Below are 21,912 nucleotides of genomic sequence, written 5' to 3' on the forward strand. Positions count from 1 at the left end.
TAATAATTTTTTTGTAAAAACATACCATTTAATTTTATTCAAATAAAAATTAAATCATAAAATAAAAATACTAAAATAATATTATTCATATGTTTCAATTGTTTAATCCGATGTCATTTGTTTTTGTCCGTTAAAATAAATAAAATACTAAAATTTAAAATCTATACTTTCGAAAAACTAATATAATATAACCAAATATATTTTTAATTGTACCAAACACATATATAACCTTAATAAAAAATAAAATGGTAACCAAAATAAATTAAAAACTCATCTAATTAAACTCTTTTACTTTCATTAAGATATTGGTATTTCTTGTAAAAATGTACTTGTTTGCAACTTCTAATATATATAAATTCTTGTAAAAATGTACTTGTTTGCAACTTCTAATGTACATAAAGTGAATTCTTGAACAAAAAACCATTTCTGTAGACATCAAAACTTAATACTTCATTGACAGCGTTATACAACCTTGCACAAGTTGAAGAGCAGTGTGATCTGGCCAAGAGTAACGGTGATTGGGTTCAAGGTGGCTTATACTTTGTAGGGATGAAGTTCTGTACAGATTCATACACAAAGCCTTGCATTAAAAAATAAAAGATAAAATATTTACTAATTATTAAACTTTTTAAAAGTGAAAAAAACAGATTCATACACAAAGCCTTGCATTAAAAAATAAAAGATAAAATATTTACTAATTATTAAACTTCTTAAAAGTGAAAAAAAGGCTGAGTCTACTGATAGGTGTTATTTTTATAACATTTTTAATATAGTTTTTGTTAGGATTTTTAGTAGTTTTAATCACTTTAGTTAGTTTTTATTCAGTTTTAATTATGTTTTTATTCAAAGCTTTCTTGAAACATAACTCACTTGATCTTGAAAAATTTGTAGGATTTTGATACAGAAAAGAGCAAAGTAGGCAAAACTCTCAGAGGCTGGCACGCCCTGGCCGTGCAACCCAGCACGCCCTAGCCATGCTATATGGCACGCTCGTGCCACATAATGATATTGATTCAAAGGCGTGCTCACCTAAGCACAGCCCGTGCTGCATCCATCCTGGTAACTCAGAGCCTAGCAGGCCCTAACCGTGCGGTCCAGCACGCCCGTGCCATAAATTTATCTTAGAGCGTGCTCACCTGAGCACGGCCCGTGCTGCGATCACCTTAGAACTCATGCTCCAGCAGGCCCAGCCCGTGTCCAATGGCACGCCCATGTTGAAAATCAAGTTATGTTTTGAGCCGAAAACGTCAGTACATTCCCTACCACTTGTATGGGCCCACATGAGATACTTTCCTAACGTGCCAATCAAGTTTAAATCCTATTTAGACGCATGGGAGAGTCCTAATTGAGAAGAAATCAAAATCCTAAACGGTCTCTTATCTCCAAGAGATTTCCTACTGAATAAAGACTCTATTTCCTAAACGAAGTTGGAGTTTTCCCTAAGAAGTCTATATAAAGAGAGAACTCATTCAGTGTAGAGGCATCCCTTGTTATACCATCTTTTGTTCTATTGTTTTTCTCTCTCTCCAAGACTTAAGTGATCAAGATTTATGTCAAGATTCAAGGTGTTGACGCGTGTTTTTATGCCCCCGCCTAACCCAATGAGGATATAAGGATGCGGAATAGGGAATCAGGGTCAACCAGAAGCGTTTTTAACAAGAATTGATTTAAACCGGTTCAAGGAGTCTGACCTGCGCTAGGGTTGCGTCACACAGCTACAAGTTGCGTGACGGCACTAGTAGTTGCGTCACGCAACTCTAACCAGGATGACATCACTTGGACAGGCCCGTGTAACGGTTTGCACTGTTTGTGTGGATACGCGGCAACTGTACGAAAAGTGAGCTGCGTCACGTAGCTCTCGGGTCCGTCACGCAGCTGTTAGTTGCGTGACGCAGCTCTGTTCTGTTGCCCTACCCATATAAATACAACATTTTTGTGTTTTAAACGAGACTTTTGCATTTTGGACTTAGAGAAATTTTAAGAGCTTAGTGCGGCTAGGGTTTTCTCCAGGAACTCCAGTGAGTTACTTTGAAGAAGATCAAGCCATTAGAGATAATAGATTGAAATACAAAACAAAAAGTCACAAAAAAGAGAAAAAAAGAGAAAAGAAAAGAAAAGAAAGTTTTCATTATTAAAACTTTGTAACAAACACTTCTGGGATCGTGAAGTTCTATTCCTAAATCATTTAAGCCGCATGCAATCCTCTAATCTGAGGGTTAGGTAACCATCTAAACCCTCCTCTTCATTTTTAGTTGTTTAACCTATTAAATATCTCGTTTTATTAGTATTTTGTTAGTTTGGTATTGATTAAGTAATATTCTGCCCGTCATTGGACATTTCTAAGTAATATTAAACATCTGTTAATAAAAAAGAACACGTAAAAAGGGTAGTTTGAAAGGTAGTTACGGACCAGAGCAGCTGCGTCACGCAACTACTACCTGCGTGACGCAACTGTTCATGTCCAAAAGAAGTTGACTTTGCCTGGACCACCTGCGTGACGGAACTGTTCGTGTGCGTAATTTTTATTTCGTTTTTATGTTTTTTATTTAATATTATGTTTTAAATAAGTGATTGATGAATCTGGAAATTTTGATAAGGTCACGAACAGATGCGTCACGCAACTAGGAGTTCCGTCACGCAACTGTTCTTCATAGAACAGCTGCATGTGCAACTGTTCTAGGGTATCAGAATAATTTTTTATTTTATTTTATTTTAATTTCGTGTCATTAAATAAATATTTAATTTTAATTCAAGAAATGACCAATAATGGGCAGATTGTGTTCTAATCAAATCAAACAAGTTAATTTACTATGATTTTGAGATTTTAGGATTTATTGAATTTATATTGTTCAAGTTGTATTTTAAAATCTGGTTTGTGGCCCGCCTTTAACCATAAGGCAAGAGGGGGTCTTTTAATTATTTTTGCTATGGGTGGATGATGGATGTGATTATGAATGGCTATGAATGCAATGAATGAACCTATTTGGGACGATTGATTAATTTTCCATATAGGAACTCGGTTCGATTTTTTCGGGTTGGGTTTAATTAAATAAATTGACTTTTCTAAAATAAAAATAAATTAGAAATTGTAGGTAAAAAGAGGCCGATTTTCATGGCGTCGGCTTCTAACGGGCCGACGTACCCAATTCCCTTCCCTAGAACCGCACACGGTGCGCCTGACCAGTTTTTCAAATAATTGGCCTTAAATAAAAATTGGGTTAAATGAAGTCACTTTTATGAAATAAAAGTGAAAACGGTCCCATTGCCGAAATAATGGGTGGCGACTCAAATATTTTATAAGACCGATTTATCGGCATCGCATTCCCAAAAGGTTTTATCACCATTTTCCAATAGTAATAAACAAACAAAAAAAATCCAAAAAGAAGTTTTCCAAGGTCCCTTTCGGGGTTTGGGGATCTCCAATTAGGGCGAAAACAGATTGGCGACTTCATTGGGGATTCTGCATCCACTAATCCCCGATTATTTTTAATAATTAAGTGGTTGCAATTAGGAATTGACTCTAAAAGCCTACTTTTTCTAAATAAAATTGATTAGAAAAGCCGATGGAAAGTTCTTTAATCGTCCGTATGTGCTTAATTGCTTTATTTTCTCTTTTTAAGATTTTTTTTGCATTCATGCCACATTTCTCTCTTCTCACCACTTTCTACCCATATCACCCTTCGGTACTGTTGTTAACTTTGACAGTGGATCTAGCCTAAACCTCGTGTTTTAGGTACATCCATCCGAGAATTAACAATACTACCAACCGCAAGCCTAGTACCTTAAAGGTGCGTCAAAAGGAGTAGGCCCAATAAAGCCCGAATCCTGTTTGCGGAACCCAGACGTTGTAAGCCTAATAAGACTAAAGCCAATGCATATAGTCAAAAAACCATAGTTACTTCCCATAAGGAACACCTGATTCTGTTTGCTGTTATTATGCCGCATTCATTTCCGTGAGTTAATATCGTCAATCTCAAAACCCCCTGTTGGTTATCGAGATTAGACCAATTCCTAGGAAACAGATGTCGAAATTTATACCAATGGAATCCGTGTGTGGGAGAAATAAGGTTGGAAGGCATGCATTTCCCAACTCCCGTTCCCCTGTATTTTATAAACTGTACATATGTTGTGACATTCATGCACCATGTAACATTTTTCCTTTTTAGCCATGCATTAATAAGAGCTAATTTCTGGTATGGACGTTTGACTTTGATTTTGAGACTGGACCTCAAATTCGTTTTGAATAATATAATGCAATTGTTTATAGTGAATTAATACCCGAAAAAAAAGGGAGACATAAGGGGGTTGCGATTCCTTTGTATCTTCACATTTCTCGCATTATCTGAAAGTAAGTGAGAGATTATAAAATTTGTAATAAAATAAAAATGAGATCCTGCTTGGGACCTTATGTTCCAAGGCAAAAAGTAAAAATACAAAAATAATAATAATAAGAAAATATCCCGCTCGGAAATTCTTTCGTTCCAAGACAAAAGTTAGGGACTTGAGAGAAAATAGCCGACTGTAAATTCCAAAAATGGACGGTCGACGACAGATAATGCCAGAAATGTTTGAATACAAAATAAGTTATTGCCATATTATTCACACCGAATTTTGGGTCCAGTCGTTGAAATCGAGATCTTATTTCCATACCGGTCATTAGCACATTAGAACTGCATTTCTCATTCTATGTGCTGTTATTTCTCATGCATACATGCAGGACCTACTTTAACTCGAGCATTTCTATCTATCAGTCAGAATTGATCCTTCCCGGGAAATCACCTCGAGAGCTTGGCACCGACTCCCTGTTCAATGTTTGGTCAGAGTATCCCCAATCCTCGAGCCTGCTCCGGTTAGTCCTGTGATTCATTCAAGTTCTTCGAATTCAGTTTCTGATTCAGATTTGGTGGAGATGGCTGATAACACTGTGAATGAAACGAGTTTCTCTCCAGCCTAGATAAGGACCACTTCTGAAATGATAGCTGCTGCCCTTGCTCAAGATAGAGCCCAGAATCAAGTGCCGCCTACTTCAAGTAATCAGCCTATAGTGGAGGGAAGAGATTATCCAGAACCCACCTCGGGTCATCAAGCATCAGCTGATAATGCTAGTCCCAAACTGAGAGAGAGCTGATTAAGCAGATAGCAGAACTGAAAGACAAGGTGGAGAGGATATCTGTTTTGAAAGACAAAGATCCAGTCATCAATTTTCATGTGAACGAGTATGTCCTGAAGCCCATAAGTTCTATGTCTTTGAAGCATACCTTATTTGCAGGGGATGACGACCCGAGGTCCCATTTGTCGGAGTTCATCCACGCTGCTCAGATGAACCAATATGGCGAAGAGGATATATTGCGAGCATCTCCTCAGACATCGTACAAGAACTATAGGAAAAGATACGACAGTTTGGATCTGGGAATACAAAGGGCTGAATTGAATTTGGAAGGACTGTACAATGAAGAGAGGAAGAAAAGTCGAGGGTTCGGTAATTACCGGTCTTCCCACAGAGATCGTAACAGAAATATTGGTCATGCGACTACAAACCAGTTAGGGAATAGCAATACAGTTGGGGCCATTGACAAGAAAGTGAGAAGGGAATTCACTAATCTGGGCAGATCTCTAAGCACAGTCATGAGGTCCTGGATCGAGAATGGCGTATTGTCAAAGTTGCCAATTAATCCAGCTAGGCCTATTCGAGGTAGATTTGTTAATCAGAGCTGTGAATATCATCAGTGTAAAGGGATAGTTGTTTCAGGCTCCAGCATGACATACAAGATTTGATAGATAGTGGGAAGATCACTAAGTCTTTGGAGTGCAGTACGTCGATGCCCGGAAACCATTAATAGTTAGCCGTGACGTGTGAATTGAACAAGCTTTTTTTCCTCTTATTTTTCTGAATGGTTGCTTTAAGAACAATATGGATGGATTTCGTTTACTATTTCAATCAATGGGAATGAATTTTAATTACTTATTTCCTTATTTCTCCTGATTGTTATGTTCATGGCATTGATTATACCACACGCATGTTTAGCATAAATACATGGCATCATTTTGCATTTAACCTAAGCACCGTCGAAGATCTCAAAATAATCGAAATCAGATCAAACTTTAAGCTTGAGCTCAAAAACAATCTCCAAGAATGTTTCAAAAAGAATTCAGGAGTTTTTGCCTGGAGTTATGCTGATATACCGGGGGTCAATAAGCCAATTGCAGAGCATGTCATCTCTACTGATCCGAATATCAAACCAATGCAGCGGAAAAGAAGACGGATCAAAACAAAATGAAGGCTGTGGTTCAGAAAGAGCTAGATGCAGGTTTCTGGGAAGGTAAGGCATTACCCTGAGTGGTCAGCGAACGTAGTCCCTATGCTCAAGAAAAGGGGAGACTAACAACCTGTGTCGACTACAGCCTCGCCCAAAGATGACTTCCCTCTTCCACCTATGGGTGACCTGAGCAACAGTACTGTAGGAATGGCATGTTAGTCCAAAAAAAAAAAAAAAAGATGAAATGAATGAAAAATGATGATAATAAAAAGAAAAGAGAATGATTACTTGTTTCTACAATAAGCGGGTGCATCCAAAGGCTTTGAAAAATGGAGATTTAGTGTTGATCAGATTGTTAGTCCACGAATCCCAGAGTCACCCTGGAGAGAAACTCAGACTCGACTGGCATGAACCATTCAGAATTCAAAAACTGTTGGACAAAGGTGCCGCTGAAATGGCCACTTCAGAAGGAAAACCTTCTAATCGGGTCGTTAGTCAAGACCAGATGAAAAAGTTCTATATCTGAAATGATGATTTCGATTATATATAAAAAAAAAGGGCGACCTAGGCAAGAAATGAGCTCGCTAGGTTGAAAACCCGAAAGGGCGGCCTAGGTAAAAAGTTAGAGCATAATAAAATAATAATAATAATAATAATAATAATAAATGATAAAAAATACAATAAAAATACAATTGTCGGGATTAACGCGTGGTGCTTAGTTTAAATGCGAAATCTATGCCATGCATTCGTGACATACTTGCGACTGGTTGCTCAATGCGATCAATTTGACTAGAAGGATAATGGGCGAATGAGTAGTTAAAATGAATGACCATTGTATTAAAGTAGTTTCTCTTTACTTCTATATGATGTTGAAAGAAGTAAGAGCAATAAAGAGCTCGGTTCTCAAATTCTTCCTCCCTTTTGTTTCTGAAGCATGATTGTTGATTACAAGATCTTCCTCTCTGCCTATATGGTCAGCATTTGCTCGTTTGTTCTAAAGATTTTTGACTATTGGTCCTGCCCGGGTATTGGATTCTCTTAGACGGCGATCAAAAGAACGAACACCATTTTCTCAGTGATTTCCTTGGAAAGATCAATAAAAACCATGGATAAAACCTTAGTACTCATATAGGTTCATGCATACATAAAGAAGTTACATATGTTGTTTTTGTTTGATCTTTGTAGGTAATAAAATAGTCACCCCCTCTTTTTGTTTTCAAATGTAAGCTTCTGTCTTTACATAACAATTCATTTTTATGAGCTTTTATTTATCGACCTAGGGGCAGGAGGCCCAAATAACTAACACAACAAATAATTTCGAAGGAAAAGATTTGTTGTCTTTTGTTGTCCATGTATGCAGGAAGCAGGAATTAATAAAGACAGAACTACCGGAGTCATTAATGGAAAGAAAGCAGATACATTAATTAGGAGCTTGTGGCCTGAGAATAAAAAAAGATAGGGAAAGCAACAAACAACATTTTATTCTAGTGGGGGCTATCGTCAGGCGCCAACCTTTGCAGAACCTAGTGTCATCATGGGGTGTAAAACCAGTTGACATATGCGGGTGTCACAATGTCCTGCATCACTCCTTCATCTAGGTACTTGGTGTTTCGATTTCGCCAATGGTCAGCCAAATTGGTCAACAGATGCGGCGTCATGAGACCACTTTCAAAGTTGTGGATTCTGGGAACGCGCTGTATCATTCTGTATTGACGGCTGATCCTGTCTGGGAAATAGGCCATGGAACGGTCTAGACTGGCGTATAACACGTAATTGAGGTTCATGCTTCCAGTAGTGACCAGTCTGATCCTCCACCAAAGACAAGTCCATCGAATTGTCGGGTTATCCCCAAAATCAAAATGTCCTCGAGACCGAGACCGAAAGTTGGCGGGGCCATAGGTTGGAATTAAACGAGCTGGGACCGGAAGAATTAGGCTTAATTTGTCTAGAGCCCAGGCTTGCAACAACATCTGACAACCTCGATGGTGAATATTGAAGTTGGTGATATGAAGGGCAATATCCCTAACCCAACACATCGTCTCCCCCATGATCATCATGAAGACGGTGCGATGATACATTTGCGTGTCACGAACAATTGTCAGAAGCCGGAAATCTCTAATTCCAGGTTGGCGGTTCTTCATGGCATACACATTCAACAGCAAGAAACAACAAGCTCGAATCCAAGAGGGATCTATATCCATGGATAGAACCCTATTCAGAAAAGGCTCTAAAGGAAGACCTTGATCCGTGTTTATGCCGTCAGGGAGGTAAACTAGACACAGGGCCATAATCTCGGCTAGATCATACCTAGGACCTGGGGGCAAAGTCGGAGTTTCATCTTGTTTAGGGTGATGACCCATCACGGCACACATTTTCTCATAGGTCGGAGTTACTTTAGAGTCTTCAAACCGGAAAACCATGGTGTTAGCATTGAAGTGTGCGACAAGCCAAGACAAGAAGCCATGGTCAGGTTTCAAGTCTTTGAAATATTTCAACCAGGCGAGTTGGTCCATAGGGGGAATCTGCCATAGGTCGTCAGGAATGGATTGGATGAAGGATGAAACTTAGTTTCTGAAAGCCATGGAAAAGGATTATCTAAGAAACGGATTTGTTTTGGGTGCTGGAAGTGAAGAAGACGTAAAAGGAACCCTCCATCTATAGACGTGCAAAGGGTCTAATGAACGAAGCACCATCATTATTTGACCTGATGTTTACTGCCCATGGTGGTTGGATGAGCATTTATGTATAGATAGCTCTAGTAGGTGGACATTTATGCCTACGCTAATAAGAAGGACAGTTCGTATAAGGGTGGTTGAGCCATTAAGTCCGCATTAACCAAATGGACCGCCCTGTCAGGTAAGTACTATGACCCACTTTTGTTTTTGATGGATTTTTGTCGTGTTTCATTTTAAGTCACTTATGTTGTTTTTGTTTTATTTCATTTCATTTATTCTTTAATAATAAATTGATTCATTGACTACCAATAAAGTGGGACCACCCTTGTGAATAAGTGGGACACCGCTATTTTATTTTTTTTGTGTTTGTATTTTGTTTATGCAGGAATCAGTCACAAATTGAAAGAAACAAACATATGAATAATATTGTAATAAAAGCAAAATACTGTAAAAAAAAATGTAAATAATTTTGTAAAATTAATAAAACTGTACAATCATCCTACAAACTACAAAATGTTCAAAAATGGCTGAAGCATAGAAGCAGGGCTACCGGCGCCTCCGGCTCGGACCAGCAGCTGCCTGAGCGGGTGGAGATGGTGGTGCATCATCGGATGAGGAGCCATCATCGTCCTCCTCGGAGAAGTCCAGCGGAATCCCCTCCACCTCTAGCCTCGTCCGAAGCTGATCCACCTCCATCTGGAGTCGGGCCATAGCACCGGACTGGCGAGACTGGTGCCTCAACAGCCTCCTAATCTCCAAATCCTGTAAAAAGCAGAAAAATGTAAGAGAGGTAAGCAGGAAAGAAGCAGAAAGTTTGCGAGATTCATACCCTCTTATGGCGCTCGGAATAGAGCTGGGAGATGAAAGACCGAGCAAATCCAAACCTCTGGCACAACTCCTGATATCTTTGAGCCGGCACCTGCAAGCACAGAAAAAACATTCATTAAAGAATTACCCAAGTAAAGTATTTCTCTACTTAGTGAATTCGTTTACTACTTACGTGTGTGGCGTGCTCAGGATCCAGCTGCGGTGGTGGAGGAGCCTGTCTGAGGTCAGCCGGAATGATGATAGCTGACCCGAGACCCAGAGTAGGATCCAGCACCACCTCCATGCCCGGAGGGAACGGGACATCACCCAGTACAACCCCCGCTGGTCCAGCCGGAGTCGTCGCCACCTCTGCCTCAGCCGTAGCCTCCGCTCTGTAGTGGGCCGCTGTCTTGTGCTTCTTCCTCTCCTGCAACGAGTCACAGAGGAAGATACTTAGTCACCTGGTTTAAACAGTTGAAGAAAAATGGACAAGATTGAAAATAACAGGGTCACCTGGGTGTACTCCAGAACCTCTGGCAGTCGAGCCTGCATACGGGTGGAGAAGTAGGTAGCATAGTCGCCAGCCGACAGGAAGCTATCAGCAGCAAAGCCCTCATACTCCTCCTCCCGGTCCTCTGCAGTCATACCCTCCAATAAGCACATATGGCGAGGAGGAGCATGGGGCACTCGCCGCTGTGCCGGAGCCACCTAGATGTCATGGACTCTCTCCCCTAGGTAGTACCGGTCAACCCAGTACCCCCGCAGCAGAAGCCTCGACCGGGTATAGAGCTCTGCTACCGCGCGACCGGGATAGGTCCTCCAGGCCTCTCCCTCCAAGGGAGTCAGAAGCAGCTGCAAAACAGAAGAATCAGTAATTATACAAAAAAAAGAGAAGGGAAAGAAAGCTATGTTATTCAGAAGGTTTTTGTACTCACATCAGACAGCGCCCTATCGTTCAGAAAACTCCTTTAGTACTCGGGATCTTCGGTACTGGCGAAGGTATGATGGCAGTGCGCCAGGTACCGAGGGATCCGCCGGGAGTCCACCGGAGTGTCGCCACTCGGACCGCCTAGGTAGATGCGGTACTCATAGGCCCACACCTGCAGTACAGATCATAAGCAATTCAGTATACGGTTGAACAGTTAAAAAATAAGATGATAAAGGAAGAAGGTGAAGAGAATAAGAGTTTTACCTCCAGTGGCCGAATGAACTGCCAGTTTGACTCATCGCTACCACAGGTCCATACATCAAGACTGTGGTAGAGATGAGCCAAAGCAAGAGTGACCCAGTCAAAGGAGCCGACCCAACTCAAGTCCCTCAGGCATACTAGCACCACCGGATCTCCCTTATTCTGTGAGGTGCATAGTAGCTGAGAGGAAATGATGTAGAAGAGAAAGGATCGGGCGGCCTGATCCCTCTCCTCTCGGGTATAGGCCGGAATAACAGGCAGAGCCTCCACTGGCAACTCTCTCCATGCGGCCAGTCTCGTCCTGATCCGCTTGGCCCAGAAATGATAGATGACCTCGTATGAGACGCATCCCTGCGCGGTGTACCGGGTCTGGGTGGTCACACCGAGTAGAAAGTGAACCAGTTGAGCTCCTAATGTAGCGGTCTGATACTGAGCGTCCAGGGGAGCGACTGGACTAGCAAATCTGAGCCCCGTGATAGCAGCGTAGTCGACCGGAGTAAGCGTCATCTCCCCGAATCCGAAGACAAACGTGTGGGTACAGTCGTTCCACTGCTCCATCAGCGCGTAGCGCATAGCAGGTGGAAAACGAGGCTGTGTGTGGCGGAGCCCCGCAGCATAGTCGCCGAAGCCGGCAGCGACGACCTGAGCGCGCATAGGAGGGTCCAGCAGATCCCAGAACGCCGAAGCATCAGTGGAAGATCCACCGGTGTGGGCCTTGCCCAGATCAACCAGTGTAAGAAAAATTTTAATTTAAATAAGCACTAGACTGACAATTATTTATTTTTGTTCCATGGCAGGAAAAATTAAAATTCAAGCCTCGGGCCAAACCATATGTGACATCCCAGGTTTGGGGCACAACACCTTAGGCGAATCCCACATCGGCTACACACAAGGTGGAAGTCCTATACATAAAGGGTGGCAACCTTGAACTAGTGTGACGCGTTTTGGGCTGGCAGAGCAGAGGTTTCCCTGGCCCAGAAACAAAACTGTGCGGGTTCAGGCCAGGTTTGGCACCCAAAGCGGACAATATCACACTAGGGCTAGGCTATTACAATTTGGTATCAAAGCCAAGCCTTGTCCCTCTGGCCGGTGGTGGGGCAAACCTCAGCGAGGACGCTGAGTCCCTAAGGGGGGGTGTATGTGACATCCCAGGTTTGGGGCACAACACCTTAGGCGAATCTCACATCGGCTACGCACAAGGTGGAAGTCCTATACATAAAGGGTGGCAACCTTGAACTAGTGAGACGCATTTTGGGCTGGCAGAGCGGAGGTTTCCCTGGCCCAGAAACAAAACCGTGCGGGTTCAGGCCAGGTTTGGCACCCAAAGCGGATAATATCACACTAGGGCTGGGCTGTTACACCATAGCTGCGTCACGCATCTACACAGCCGCGTCACGCGTCTACGCAGCTGCGTCACGCAGCTTGCCCAAGTTGTACACCCTGAAAAACAGCTGCGTCGCGCACCTCAGTAGGTGCGTCACGCACCTCAACAGCTGCGCCAAGCAACTGTTCAAAATCTTGAGTCCTAAGAACAGATGCGCCACACATCTCCACAGTAGCACCACGCATCTCCACAGCTGTGCCACGCAACTGTCCAAGGCCTTGCCTCGTTGATGAACAGTCGCGTCACAGAACTGTTCTTCCACAGAACAATTGCGTGACGCAACTGTCGAAGGTACGCAGGAACTAAACCTATGTTCAATTTCTTTACCTATTGTGTTATTTCTATACATTTTTTAGGGCAAAATTATGTCGCATGGAGATAGCATCAAGTATTCATCAACAAATCAAGTATTAAACACATGCAGAGGGGTGAAATCCTAAGTTCAGAAAGTTAGGGTTCTCTGGCGCCTCGAACAGTTGCGTCATGCAACTGTTCACGTCGGAACAGTTGCGTCACGCAACTCCTTCCTGCGTGGCGCAACTGCCGACGCACAGACAGACAGCAAATTCAATAAAATTACTCACATTGCGAATCAAAAATAAGAAATTTCGAGGAAAAAATCACTTACCTTAGTCTGAAAGCCGCGCATCCGGCTAGTCTCGTACCAAACCGAGAATTCGGTGCTCGGCATCGGAAGAAGCTGCAGTGGTCGCGTCCCTGAAGTCAGCGGATTCCGACTGACCGGCACCGGCTTGCCCTCGAAGGTCGGGATATCCGAAATCGCTCCCAATGTGTTCATCTCCTGTGTGTAGGCGGAGGAAGGAATCTCGGGAAGTTGAGACATTGTTTTCAAATTGGAGTTCAGAGAATTCTCAAATAGCTTAGGGTTTCAGATAAGTGAAAATGAATCGATAAAGAAACTTACTTATAGTAAACAATTGGGCTCAAGCCCACTTCTCCAAGCCCAAGCCCACTCCTCCAAGCCCAAAGGAGGGGCCCATCAAACTCTTCAAGCCCGCACGGCCCATTTAAAGCCCATAATGGCCCGCTTAAGCAATTTGATGTCGGTATACGGCTCGTATACTTCAGCAATTTTGTCTACTCACCGCACAGGGGGCAGGAGCATCAAATTACCTAGATTACCCTCAGGTAAGTTTTCTTTTAATCATTGCATCAGGAAAGGTATACTTGAAAATTCAGGCTTAAAATTTTTCATGCCTAAATTTTTGCTAAATTTTTGCAAAATTATTAAACCAAATTTTGACAATAAATATTGAAAAGTATACCTAAAAAGCTAATATTTTTGGTCCTAGGATGGAATTCCGGATTGGGGGCAAAAGTATGATCTTCTGCCCTAATGCAAATCTTTTTGTTTATGATTAATGCATGGGGGCAGGTGATGTCCCAACTTTTTTCTAACAAAACGCAAGGTCTGTTTGTACACAGATATTGCTCTTTTTCCTGTGAACAATTTTTCAGGCCAACCGGTGATGGTTTTTCGAAGCCAATAGGTCTTACTGAGCAGTGATGGTGTATTGCGAAGCTGTTCAGATCATTTTCTCGATTAGTGATGGTGTATTGCGAAGCTGATCGAGTCAATTCTCTTACTGATTAGTGATGGTGTATTGCGAAGCTGATAAAGACAATTCTTATACTAAATCCTCTAAAGCCGATCAAACCGAGCTGAGGAGGTGGACAACAAAGCCGATCAAACCGAGCTGAGGAGGTGGACAACAAAGCCGATCAAACTGAGCTTTGGAATCCTAAATCAAGTTAATGATGGTGTATTTCGAAGTTGACTCAAATCCTGATTAGTGATGGTGTATTGTGAAGCTGACCAAGACAATTCCTATACCAAATCCTCTAAAGCCGATCAAACCGAGCTGAGGAGGTGGACAACAAAGTCGATCAAACTGAGCTTTGGAATCCTAAATCAAGTTAGTGATGGTGTATTTCGAAGTTGACTCAAATCCTGATTAGTGATGGTGTATTGCGAAGCTGATCAAGACAATTCCTATACCAAATCCTCTAAAGCCGATCAAACCGAGCTGAGGAGGTGGACAACAAAGCCGATCAAACTAAGCTTTGGAATCCTAAATCAAGTCAATGATGGTGTATTTCGAAGTTGACTCAAATCCTGATTAGTGATGGTGTATTGCGAAGCTGATCAAGACAATTCCTATACCAAATCCTCTAAAGCTGATCAAACCGAGCTGAGGAGGTGGACAACAAAGCCGATCAAACTGAGCTTTGGAATCCTTAATCAAGTCAATGATGGTGTGTTTTGAAGTTGACTCAAATCCCGGTCAATGATGGTGTATTGCGAAGTTGACCAGGGCACCCAAAATCTTTCGAGCCGATCAAACTGAGCCTCGGAGGTATCTTCATCAGACCAAAGTTTGGATATCATTACTGATCCGACTGGAGCTAACGAAAGCCGATCAAACCGAGCAAGGAGGTGGCCAGATGATCAAATCGACCCAACATCTTTTGAGCAGATCAAACCGAGCTTTGAGGATGATTGCCAGATGGAAGGCGCGTCAATGGACCACTTTAACATTAATCGTTTATACAATTAATGATAAAGTGGGGGGGCAAACTGTTGACACGTGTTTTTATGCCCCCGCCTAACCCAATGAGGATATAAGGATGCGGAATAGGGAATCAGGGTCAACTAGAAGCGTTTTTAACCAAGAATTGATTTAAACCGGTTCAAGGAGTCTGACCTGCGCTAGGGTTGCGTCACGCAGCTACAAGTTGCGTGACGGCACTAGTAGTTGCGTCACGCAACTCTAACCAGGATGACATCACTTGGACAGGCCCGTGTAACGATTTGCACTGCTTGTGTGGATACGCGGCAACTGTACAAAAAGTGAGCTGCATCACGCAGCTGTTAGTTGCGTGATGTAGCTCTGTTCTGTTGCCCTACCCATATAAATACAACATTTTTGTGTTTTAAACGGGACTTTTGCATTTTGGACTTAGAGAAATTTTAAGAGCTTAGTGCGGCTAGGGTTTTCTCCAGGAACTCCAGTGAGTTACTTTGAAGAAGATCAAGCCATTAGAGATAATAGATTGAAATACAAAACAAAAAGTCACAAAAAAAAAAAAGAAAAGAAAAGAAAAGAAAGTTTTCATTGTTAAAACTTGGTAACAAACACTTCTGGGATCGTGAAGTTCTATTCCTAAATCATTTAAACCGTATGCAATCCTCTAATCTAAGGGTTAGGTAACCATCTAAACCCTCCTCTTCATTTTTAGTTGTTTAATCTATTAAGCATCTCGTTTTATTAGTATTTTGTTAGTTTGGAATTGATTAAGTAATATTCTGCCCGTCATTGGACAATTCTATGTAATATTAAACATCTGTTAATAAAAAAGAATACGTAAAAAGGGTAGTTTGAAAGGTAGTTACGGACCAGAGCAGTTGCGTCACGCAGCTACTACCTGCGTGACGCAACTGTTCATGTCCAAAAGAAGTTGACTTTGCTTGGACCACCTGCGTGACGGAACTGTTCGTGTGCGTAATTTTTATTTCGTTTTTATGTTTTTTTATTTAATATTATGTTTTAAATAAGTGATTGATGAATCTGGAAATTTTGATAAGGTCACAAACAGATGCGTCAAGCAACTAGGAGTTTCGTCATGCAACTGTTCTTCATAGATCAGCTGCGTGACGCAACTGTTCTAGGGTTTCAGAATAAATTTTATTTTATTTTATTTTAATTTCGTGTCATTAAATAAATATTTAATTTTAATTCAAGAAATGACCAATAATGGGCAGATTGTGTTCTAATCAAATCAAACAAGCTAATTTACTATGATTTTGAGATTTTAGGATTTATTGAATTTATATTGTTCAAGTTGTATTTTAAAATCCGGTTGTGGCCCACCTTTAACCATAAGGTAAAAGCGGGTCTTTTAATTATTTTTGCTATGGGTGGATGATGGATGTGATTACGAATGGCTATGAATGCAATGAATGAACCTATTTGGGACGATTAATTAATTTTCCACATAGGAACTCAGTTCGATTTATTCGGGTTGGGTTTAATTAAGTAAATTAGCTTTTCTAAAATAAAAATAAATTAGAAATTGTAGGTAAAAGAGGCCGATTTTCCTAGCGTCGGCTTCCAACGGGCCGACGTACCCAATTCCCTTACCTAGAACCGTACACGGTGCGCCTGACCAGTTTTTCAAATAATTGGCCTTAAATAAAAATTGGGTTAAATGAAGTCACTTTTATAAAATAAAATTGGAAACGGTCCCATTGCCAAAATAATGGGTGGCGACTCAAATATTTTATAAGACCGATTTATCGGCGTCGCATTCCCAAAAGGTTTTATCACCATTTTCCAATAGTAATAAACAAACCAAAAAAATCCAAAAAGAAGTTTTCCGAGGTCCCTTCCGGGGTTTGGGGATCTCCAATTAGGGCGAAAACACAAGGAAGCCGTCCACATTATTTGTTGACTAGTTCTATATCTAAACTCTTAATCTTGTTTTTACTTTTCATTATTCACATTCATTATGAAATTATTTTCAAGTTTAATTGAGTTTTATTTAATTACTATGTCGAACTAAATTCTCATACTAAGGATTTGATGTAGCTTAATTTCTTTTCCAATTTATAATATTAGATTTGCTTTTCTTTGTTCAAAGTATAATTCATTATTGAACTTAATGCTTCCAGGCAGAGTTTCTCCCTTGAATTGATTTATTTCATTAATCACTATCAGGAGAAGAGTTTTTGATATGAAAAAGATAATAAATTACATGAGAATAATAACTTGATGTGGAAGCTATATGGTTTGACTCATGGAGGGTTCTTAAGTTAATGACCTTAGGTTATAAATTCACAAAACAAACCATAAAACTTAATGATTTAATTCATATTTGATTTCACTATTGGAAGATAAGTAATTAGATCGGGTTAAAATAGCTAACAATACATCGGAGAGCTTTTTTTAGTGATTTTAGGGTTGTTTTCCCTACTTGAACAATTAAAATTGATTATCAAACTAATAAAATAAATTGGATAGAATTAAATGAAGTCAAAATCTCTAGTAGCTTTTAATCCTTGATTTCTTCTTATCAAAAATTGCCTTGCTTGATTTCTTATTTACTGAAGTTAATTTCTTAAGATAATTCCCCTTATTGCCATTTAAATAATAGTAGGTTAACATAATTTTGGTACTTGGTATACAATCTTCGTGGGAACGATACTCTACTCATTCTATATTGCTTGTCACGATTTTGTACACTTGCGAAAAATCATTGTCATCTACAGCCTTAAACCCATGTATTATAAAAATAGTTTACTATCTATAAAAGCATTATATTTGATATGTTCTCTAATGGAGGTTGAAAAAGAAATTGCAGAAAAATATTTTAACCAACATTGCTGCAGTGCCCACAAAATTTCTACAAAAAGCATTAGTGAAATCAATTAATTTATGATAATTTCAGCTTTTAGATATCTCTCCGCAGAAATTAAGGAGAGAAGGTATTCTGCACACTTTAGTAAAGATGTATGGTGCTATTACCATACACTTAGATTACATAAATTGCTTCTGGAAATATTAGTTGAAACATCCTGCATTAATTAAATATTTAGTTTAATAGCTAAACAGTAAGAGCAAAAACTGAGTGTTATTATTAGTACTACAAACAACAACTAATTACCTGACCAATAGTTTTTCATAAAGACTCGTTAAAAGCAGATACTGTAGGGAAGCTAGTAGATTCACACTTTTTCTTAAGTCTTTGGAGAAGCTTTGTTCGAAGAAGAGAACGATACCACAGTACCTATAGGAAACGGAAAGCAAAATTTGTGTATTAACAATGGTAAATTAAAAAAAAGGATCAAGTGATTAAGAGTGTGGCGAGAACCTTTCTGGAGCAGCTTTGAACGGAGAAGAAATAAAAAATGTCGCAGTATCGAAGTAGCGTGAACCACTTCTAAGGATAACCATTGGAAGGTGTATAGTTATTATATAGAAACTATAATTTGTGTTTTGATTTAAGACTTCAAATTATGGTGGCTAAATTTTTGGTAGTGTATAATTTAAACAATTCAAATACTGTGTTTTATGATAGATAGTTATACATAGATAGTGTTTAATAATTTAAATAATTCAATATGGATAATCCATAAGTAAAATATAAATTAAAATATATAAGTTGTCCAATCACAATATAGAGAAATAAAAAAAAGTTTCAAAAGTTTCTGAAAAAAGAGAAATAGAATGCTGAACAAAGAAGAGCTTTAATTATTTCTCTTTGTTTTATCTTTCATATGTATATAACGGAGAAGAAATAAAAAATGTTGAAGTATCGAATTAGCGTTAATCGCTACCAAGGATAACCATTGGAAGGTGTATAGTTATTATATAGAAACTATAATTTGTGTTTTGATTTAAAAATTCAAGTTATGGTGGCTAAATTTTTAGTAGCGTATAATTTAAACAATTCAAATACTGTGTTTTATGATAGATTGTTATATATAGATAGTGTTTAATAATTTAAATAATTCAATATGGATAATCTATAAGTAAAATATAAATTAAAATATATAAGTTGTCAAATAACAATGTAGAGAAATAAAAAAAAGTTTTAAAAGTTTCTGAAAAAAGAGACATAGAATGCTAAACAAAAAAGAACCTTAATTCTTTCTCTTTGTTTCATCTTTCATATATATATATATATATATAGTTATAATTTTAATTATAATTGCATAATTATTTTAGTCCAGTACGAAATTATGATATCTGTCATTTAAATATTGTTTGGATACTTGTTTTGATTGATTTGGCTTGCAAATATAATAGGCTAAGTGCATATTTTGGACCCTATACTTTTTCAAAAAAAAATCCTGTGACCCCTTGTACTTTGCTGGGGTCCTATAAGGTATCTCTATTTATATTTTTCATATTTAATAGGTACCTTGCTACGCTGGAAGTGGTGCGTGAGTTGCCACGTTGGAAGTCCTCCCACTCCTTCTCACTCGTGTGAGTATCCACGCGAGTGTGAAGAGAGTAAAAGCTTTTTTAATTGTCAAGTTGGCACGTAGAAAAGAGTGATGTAGTTCCGTTTGATGTCATTAAAGTCTGGATAGTCCTCCCACTCCTTCTCACTCCTTTAATAAAAATGTTGTTTGGTTGTTTCCTCTCAGCTCTCCATTTTAAGGTTTATAAAAAATTAGGATTTATGCGATTTGAAGGAAATTGAAATGGATAGCTCACTTGATTTCATCATCCTAAGTTGCTACTGTGGTCTAATGCCGGTGTTGAAGGTCTCTTTCACTGAAGCGAACCCAGGGAAGAGGTTTTTCAATTGTAGACAGTATGGGGCAGGTATATTCCAACTATTGAGTTATTTTTGGAATTTTTTGATGATTTACAACCGACTATTTGAATGGGGTTATTGATGGTTTTTTTTATTTTATCATTTTTCGGTAAATTTCAGAAAAGGGGAGCTTGCAATTTTTTCAATGGCTAGGTCCCCCAATTCCAGAGCATATACAATATGTAATTCTTAAATTGTTGAAGAGGATTAAGGACTATGAGGAAGATAGTAAAAAGTGAAAGGAAAAAAATGAAGAAGCTTATGCTGGCTATTTGTGTTTTATGTGTTTGTATTGGTTGTATGGTTTTGTTTAAGGGTACTTATAGACGCTCAAATTTTGCCCCTAAAGGCTGAGTGATGATAAACCATTTTTTACATAAGTTTGGATCGGGATTTTCGATCGTCCTGGTATTCGGACCAATGGTCTATGGTCGAGATAATACCTATGTTTAATCATTTTTACTTTTTGGATCACCGGGCGTTTCGCGATGAAATCGAGCCTAAGAAGTGCGCCGAGCCTACCCGATACACTTTTTGATGCACCACCTCATTTTGCGTGTCACCCGGTTCGATTTACTAAAAATGGGCCCGCCCCTATTTTGGAGTCCACCAGTGGAATTTTGCCACGTCAGCCCTAAAATAGGGCCACACACTCCCATTTGCCTATAAATAGGACATTTGAGAGTGTGCAAGTGGAGGATTTTTTAAACACTTAGGCAAACTCTTGCCATTTGAAAACTCAACTTAGAAATTAAAGAAAACTAGTGTTTCTCTTTGTTCTAAGTTGCGATTCATTGATTTTCAATCACAAAAACCATAAAGGATCCATTAGAAATCCTAGAAACACATATATTAAATCTCAATCTCAAATTATTGGATCTAGAACTCAAACCTTTGGGTCTCTTTATCCATTCTTGCACAAAACTTTGAGAAAATATAAAAAAGGTAATACCTGAGAGCCTTACTTCGTTTCTTCATCTTTTTCCTTTTCTTTTTGGTGTTTAAGCACATTCTTTGAGTCTGGTTATGAGGAAAATCCGGGATCAACCAAGAGAGGGTCTCTCTGCCTCTATGGCGCACGACCAATGGTAATGGCGTAAGCCACTACGTGTGGCGTGTGCCACAAGCCAATGGCTTGCGCCACTTCATCCCAGAATGCCTCTATTTGACTCTGTTCTTGATCTGTAACCTTCCTGGTCAGGGAAGGGCTTGGTGCCACTACGTGTGGCGCACGCCCGACTCATGTGGCGCTAGGCCCTTCAATTTAGAGGTTTAGAACATCAATAATCAATAAAATGGCCCCGATTTGAATATCCAGCGGCAAAGATCCAACCTTAAGTGGTCTGGGATGCGTTCTTATCCACAAATGGATCAAATAAAATCAATAAACAAGGTTGAGAATAGTGATTGGTGTATTTATTCATCATTCATAATGAACATCAAGGTCATCGCCATGAATTCTAACCTTGCTAAACCTTTAAATTGTTTTCTTTTAATTTATGTTCTTTAATTTTAAGCACTTTTATTATTCTATCCTTTAAATTTATGCGTTTTTAATTTAATGTATTATGATTATTATTGCACTGACCCTTTATTCATTAATCTTGTATTATGAACATGCATCATTTAATCATTTAGTGTATGAATGAATGTGTAATGTTTGTGGATGTATGATATTGATTCTGTGAATGATGTTTATATTGTGTTTGTATGGTATGAATGTTTTTATTTTGCTTTGCTTTAATGTTATGTAATGGCAAAATGTAAGAGACCTTAATGGGTCTCATTTATTGCTTGTTTGTAATTAATTAATGGGATTTGGAAAATTTGGAGGGTAAAGGGTAGAATGTATTTTAGGTTTGATTTGTATTCTTTTCTCCTCACCCCCCTTCTTTGGATGTTTGATTTTACGTTGTATGTGTCTTTAATTTGTATGATTGACATGTTTTTTAAAATTGCATAAAAATGCATTTACATCTCATTGTTTTAGTTAATGGTATTATTGGGTAATTGTGAACTAATGGACAATGAGGAGGCGGGTTTAACAGGCGATATGGGCACCTAGTACCTTTTCATATCGTACCTAACTCCTAGATCCTATCTCTGGTTTAAAACCAAGTTAGTCGATTTCAAAGAATCAATTAATTTAAGAATTTTTCCTAAAAAGGGTGGCGACTCCTGAAATAAAACTCTTACAAAGTAAGAGAACTTTTTCCTGAGGATTAACAAATGGGTTAAATAAAACCGATTTAT

The sequence above is a fragment of the Jatropha curcas genome, chromosome 2, assembly GCF_041381405.1.
Source record: "Jatropha curcas cultivar XTBG-Jc1 chromosome 2, XTBG_Jcur_1.0, whole genome shotgun sequence".
Taxonomy (NCBI): Eukaryota; Viridiplantae; Streptophyta; class Magnoliopsida; order Malpighiales; family Euphorbiaceae; genus Jatropha; species Jatropha curcas.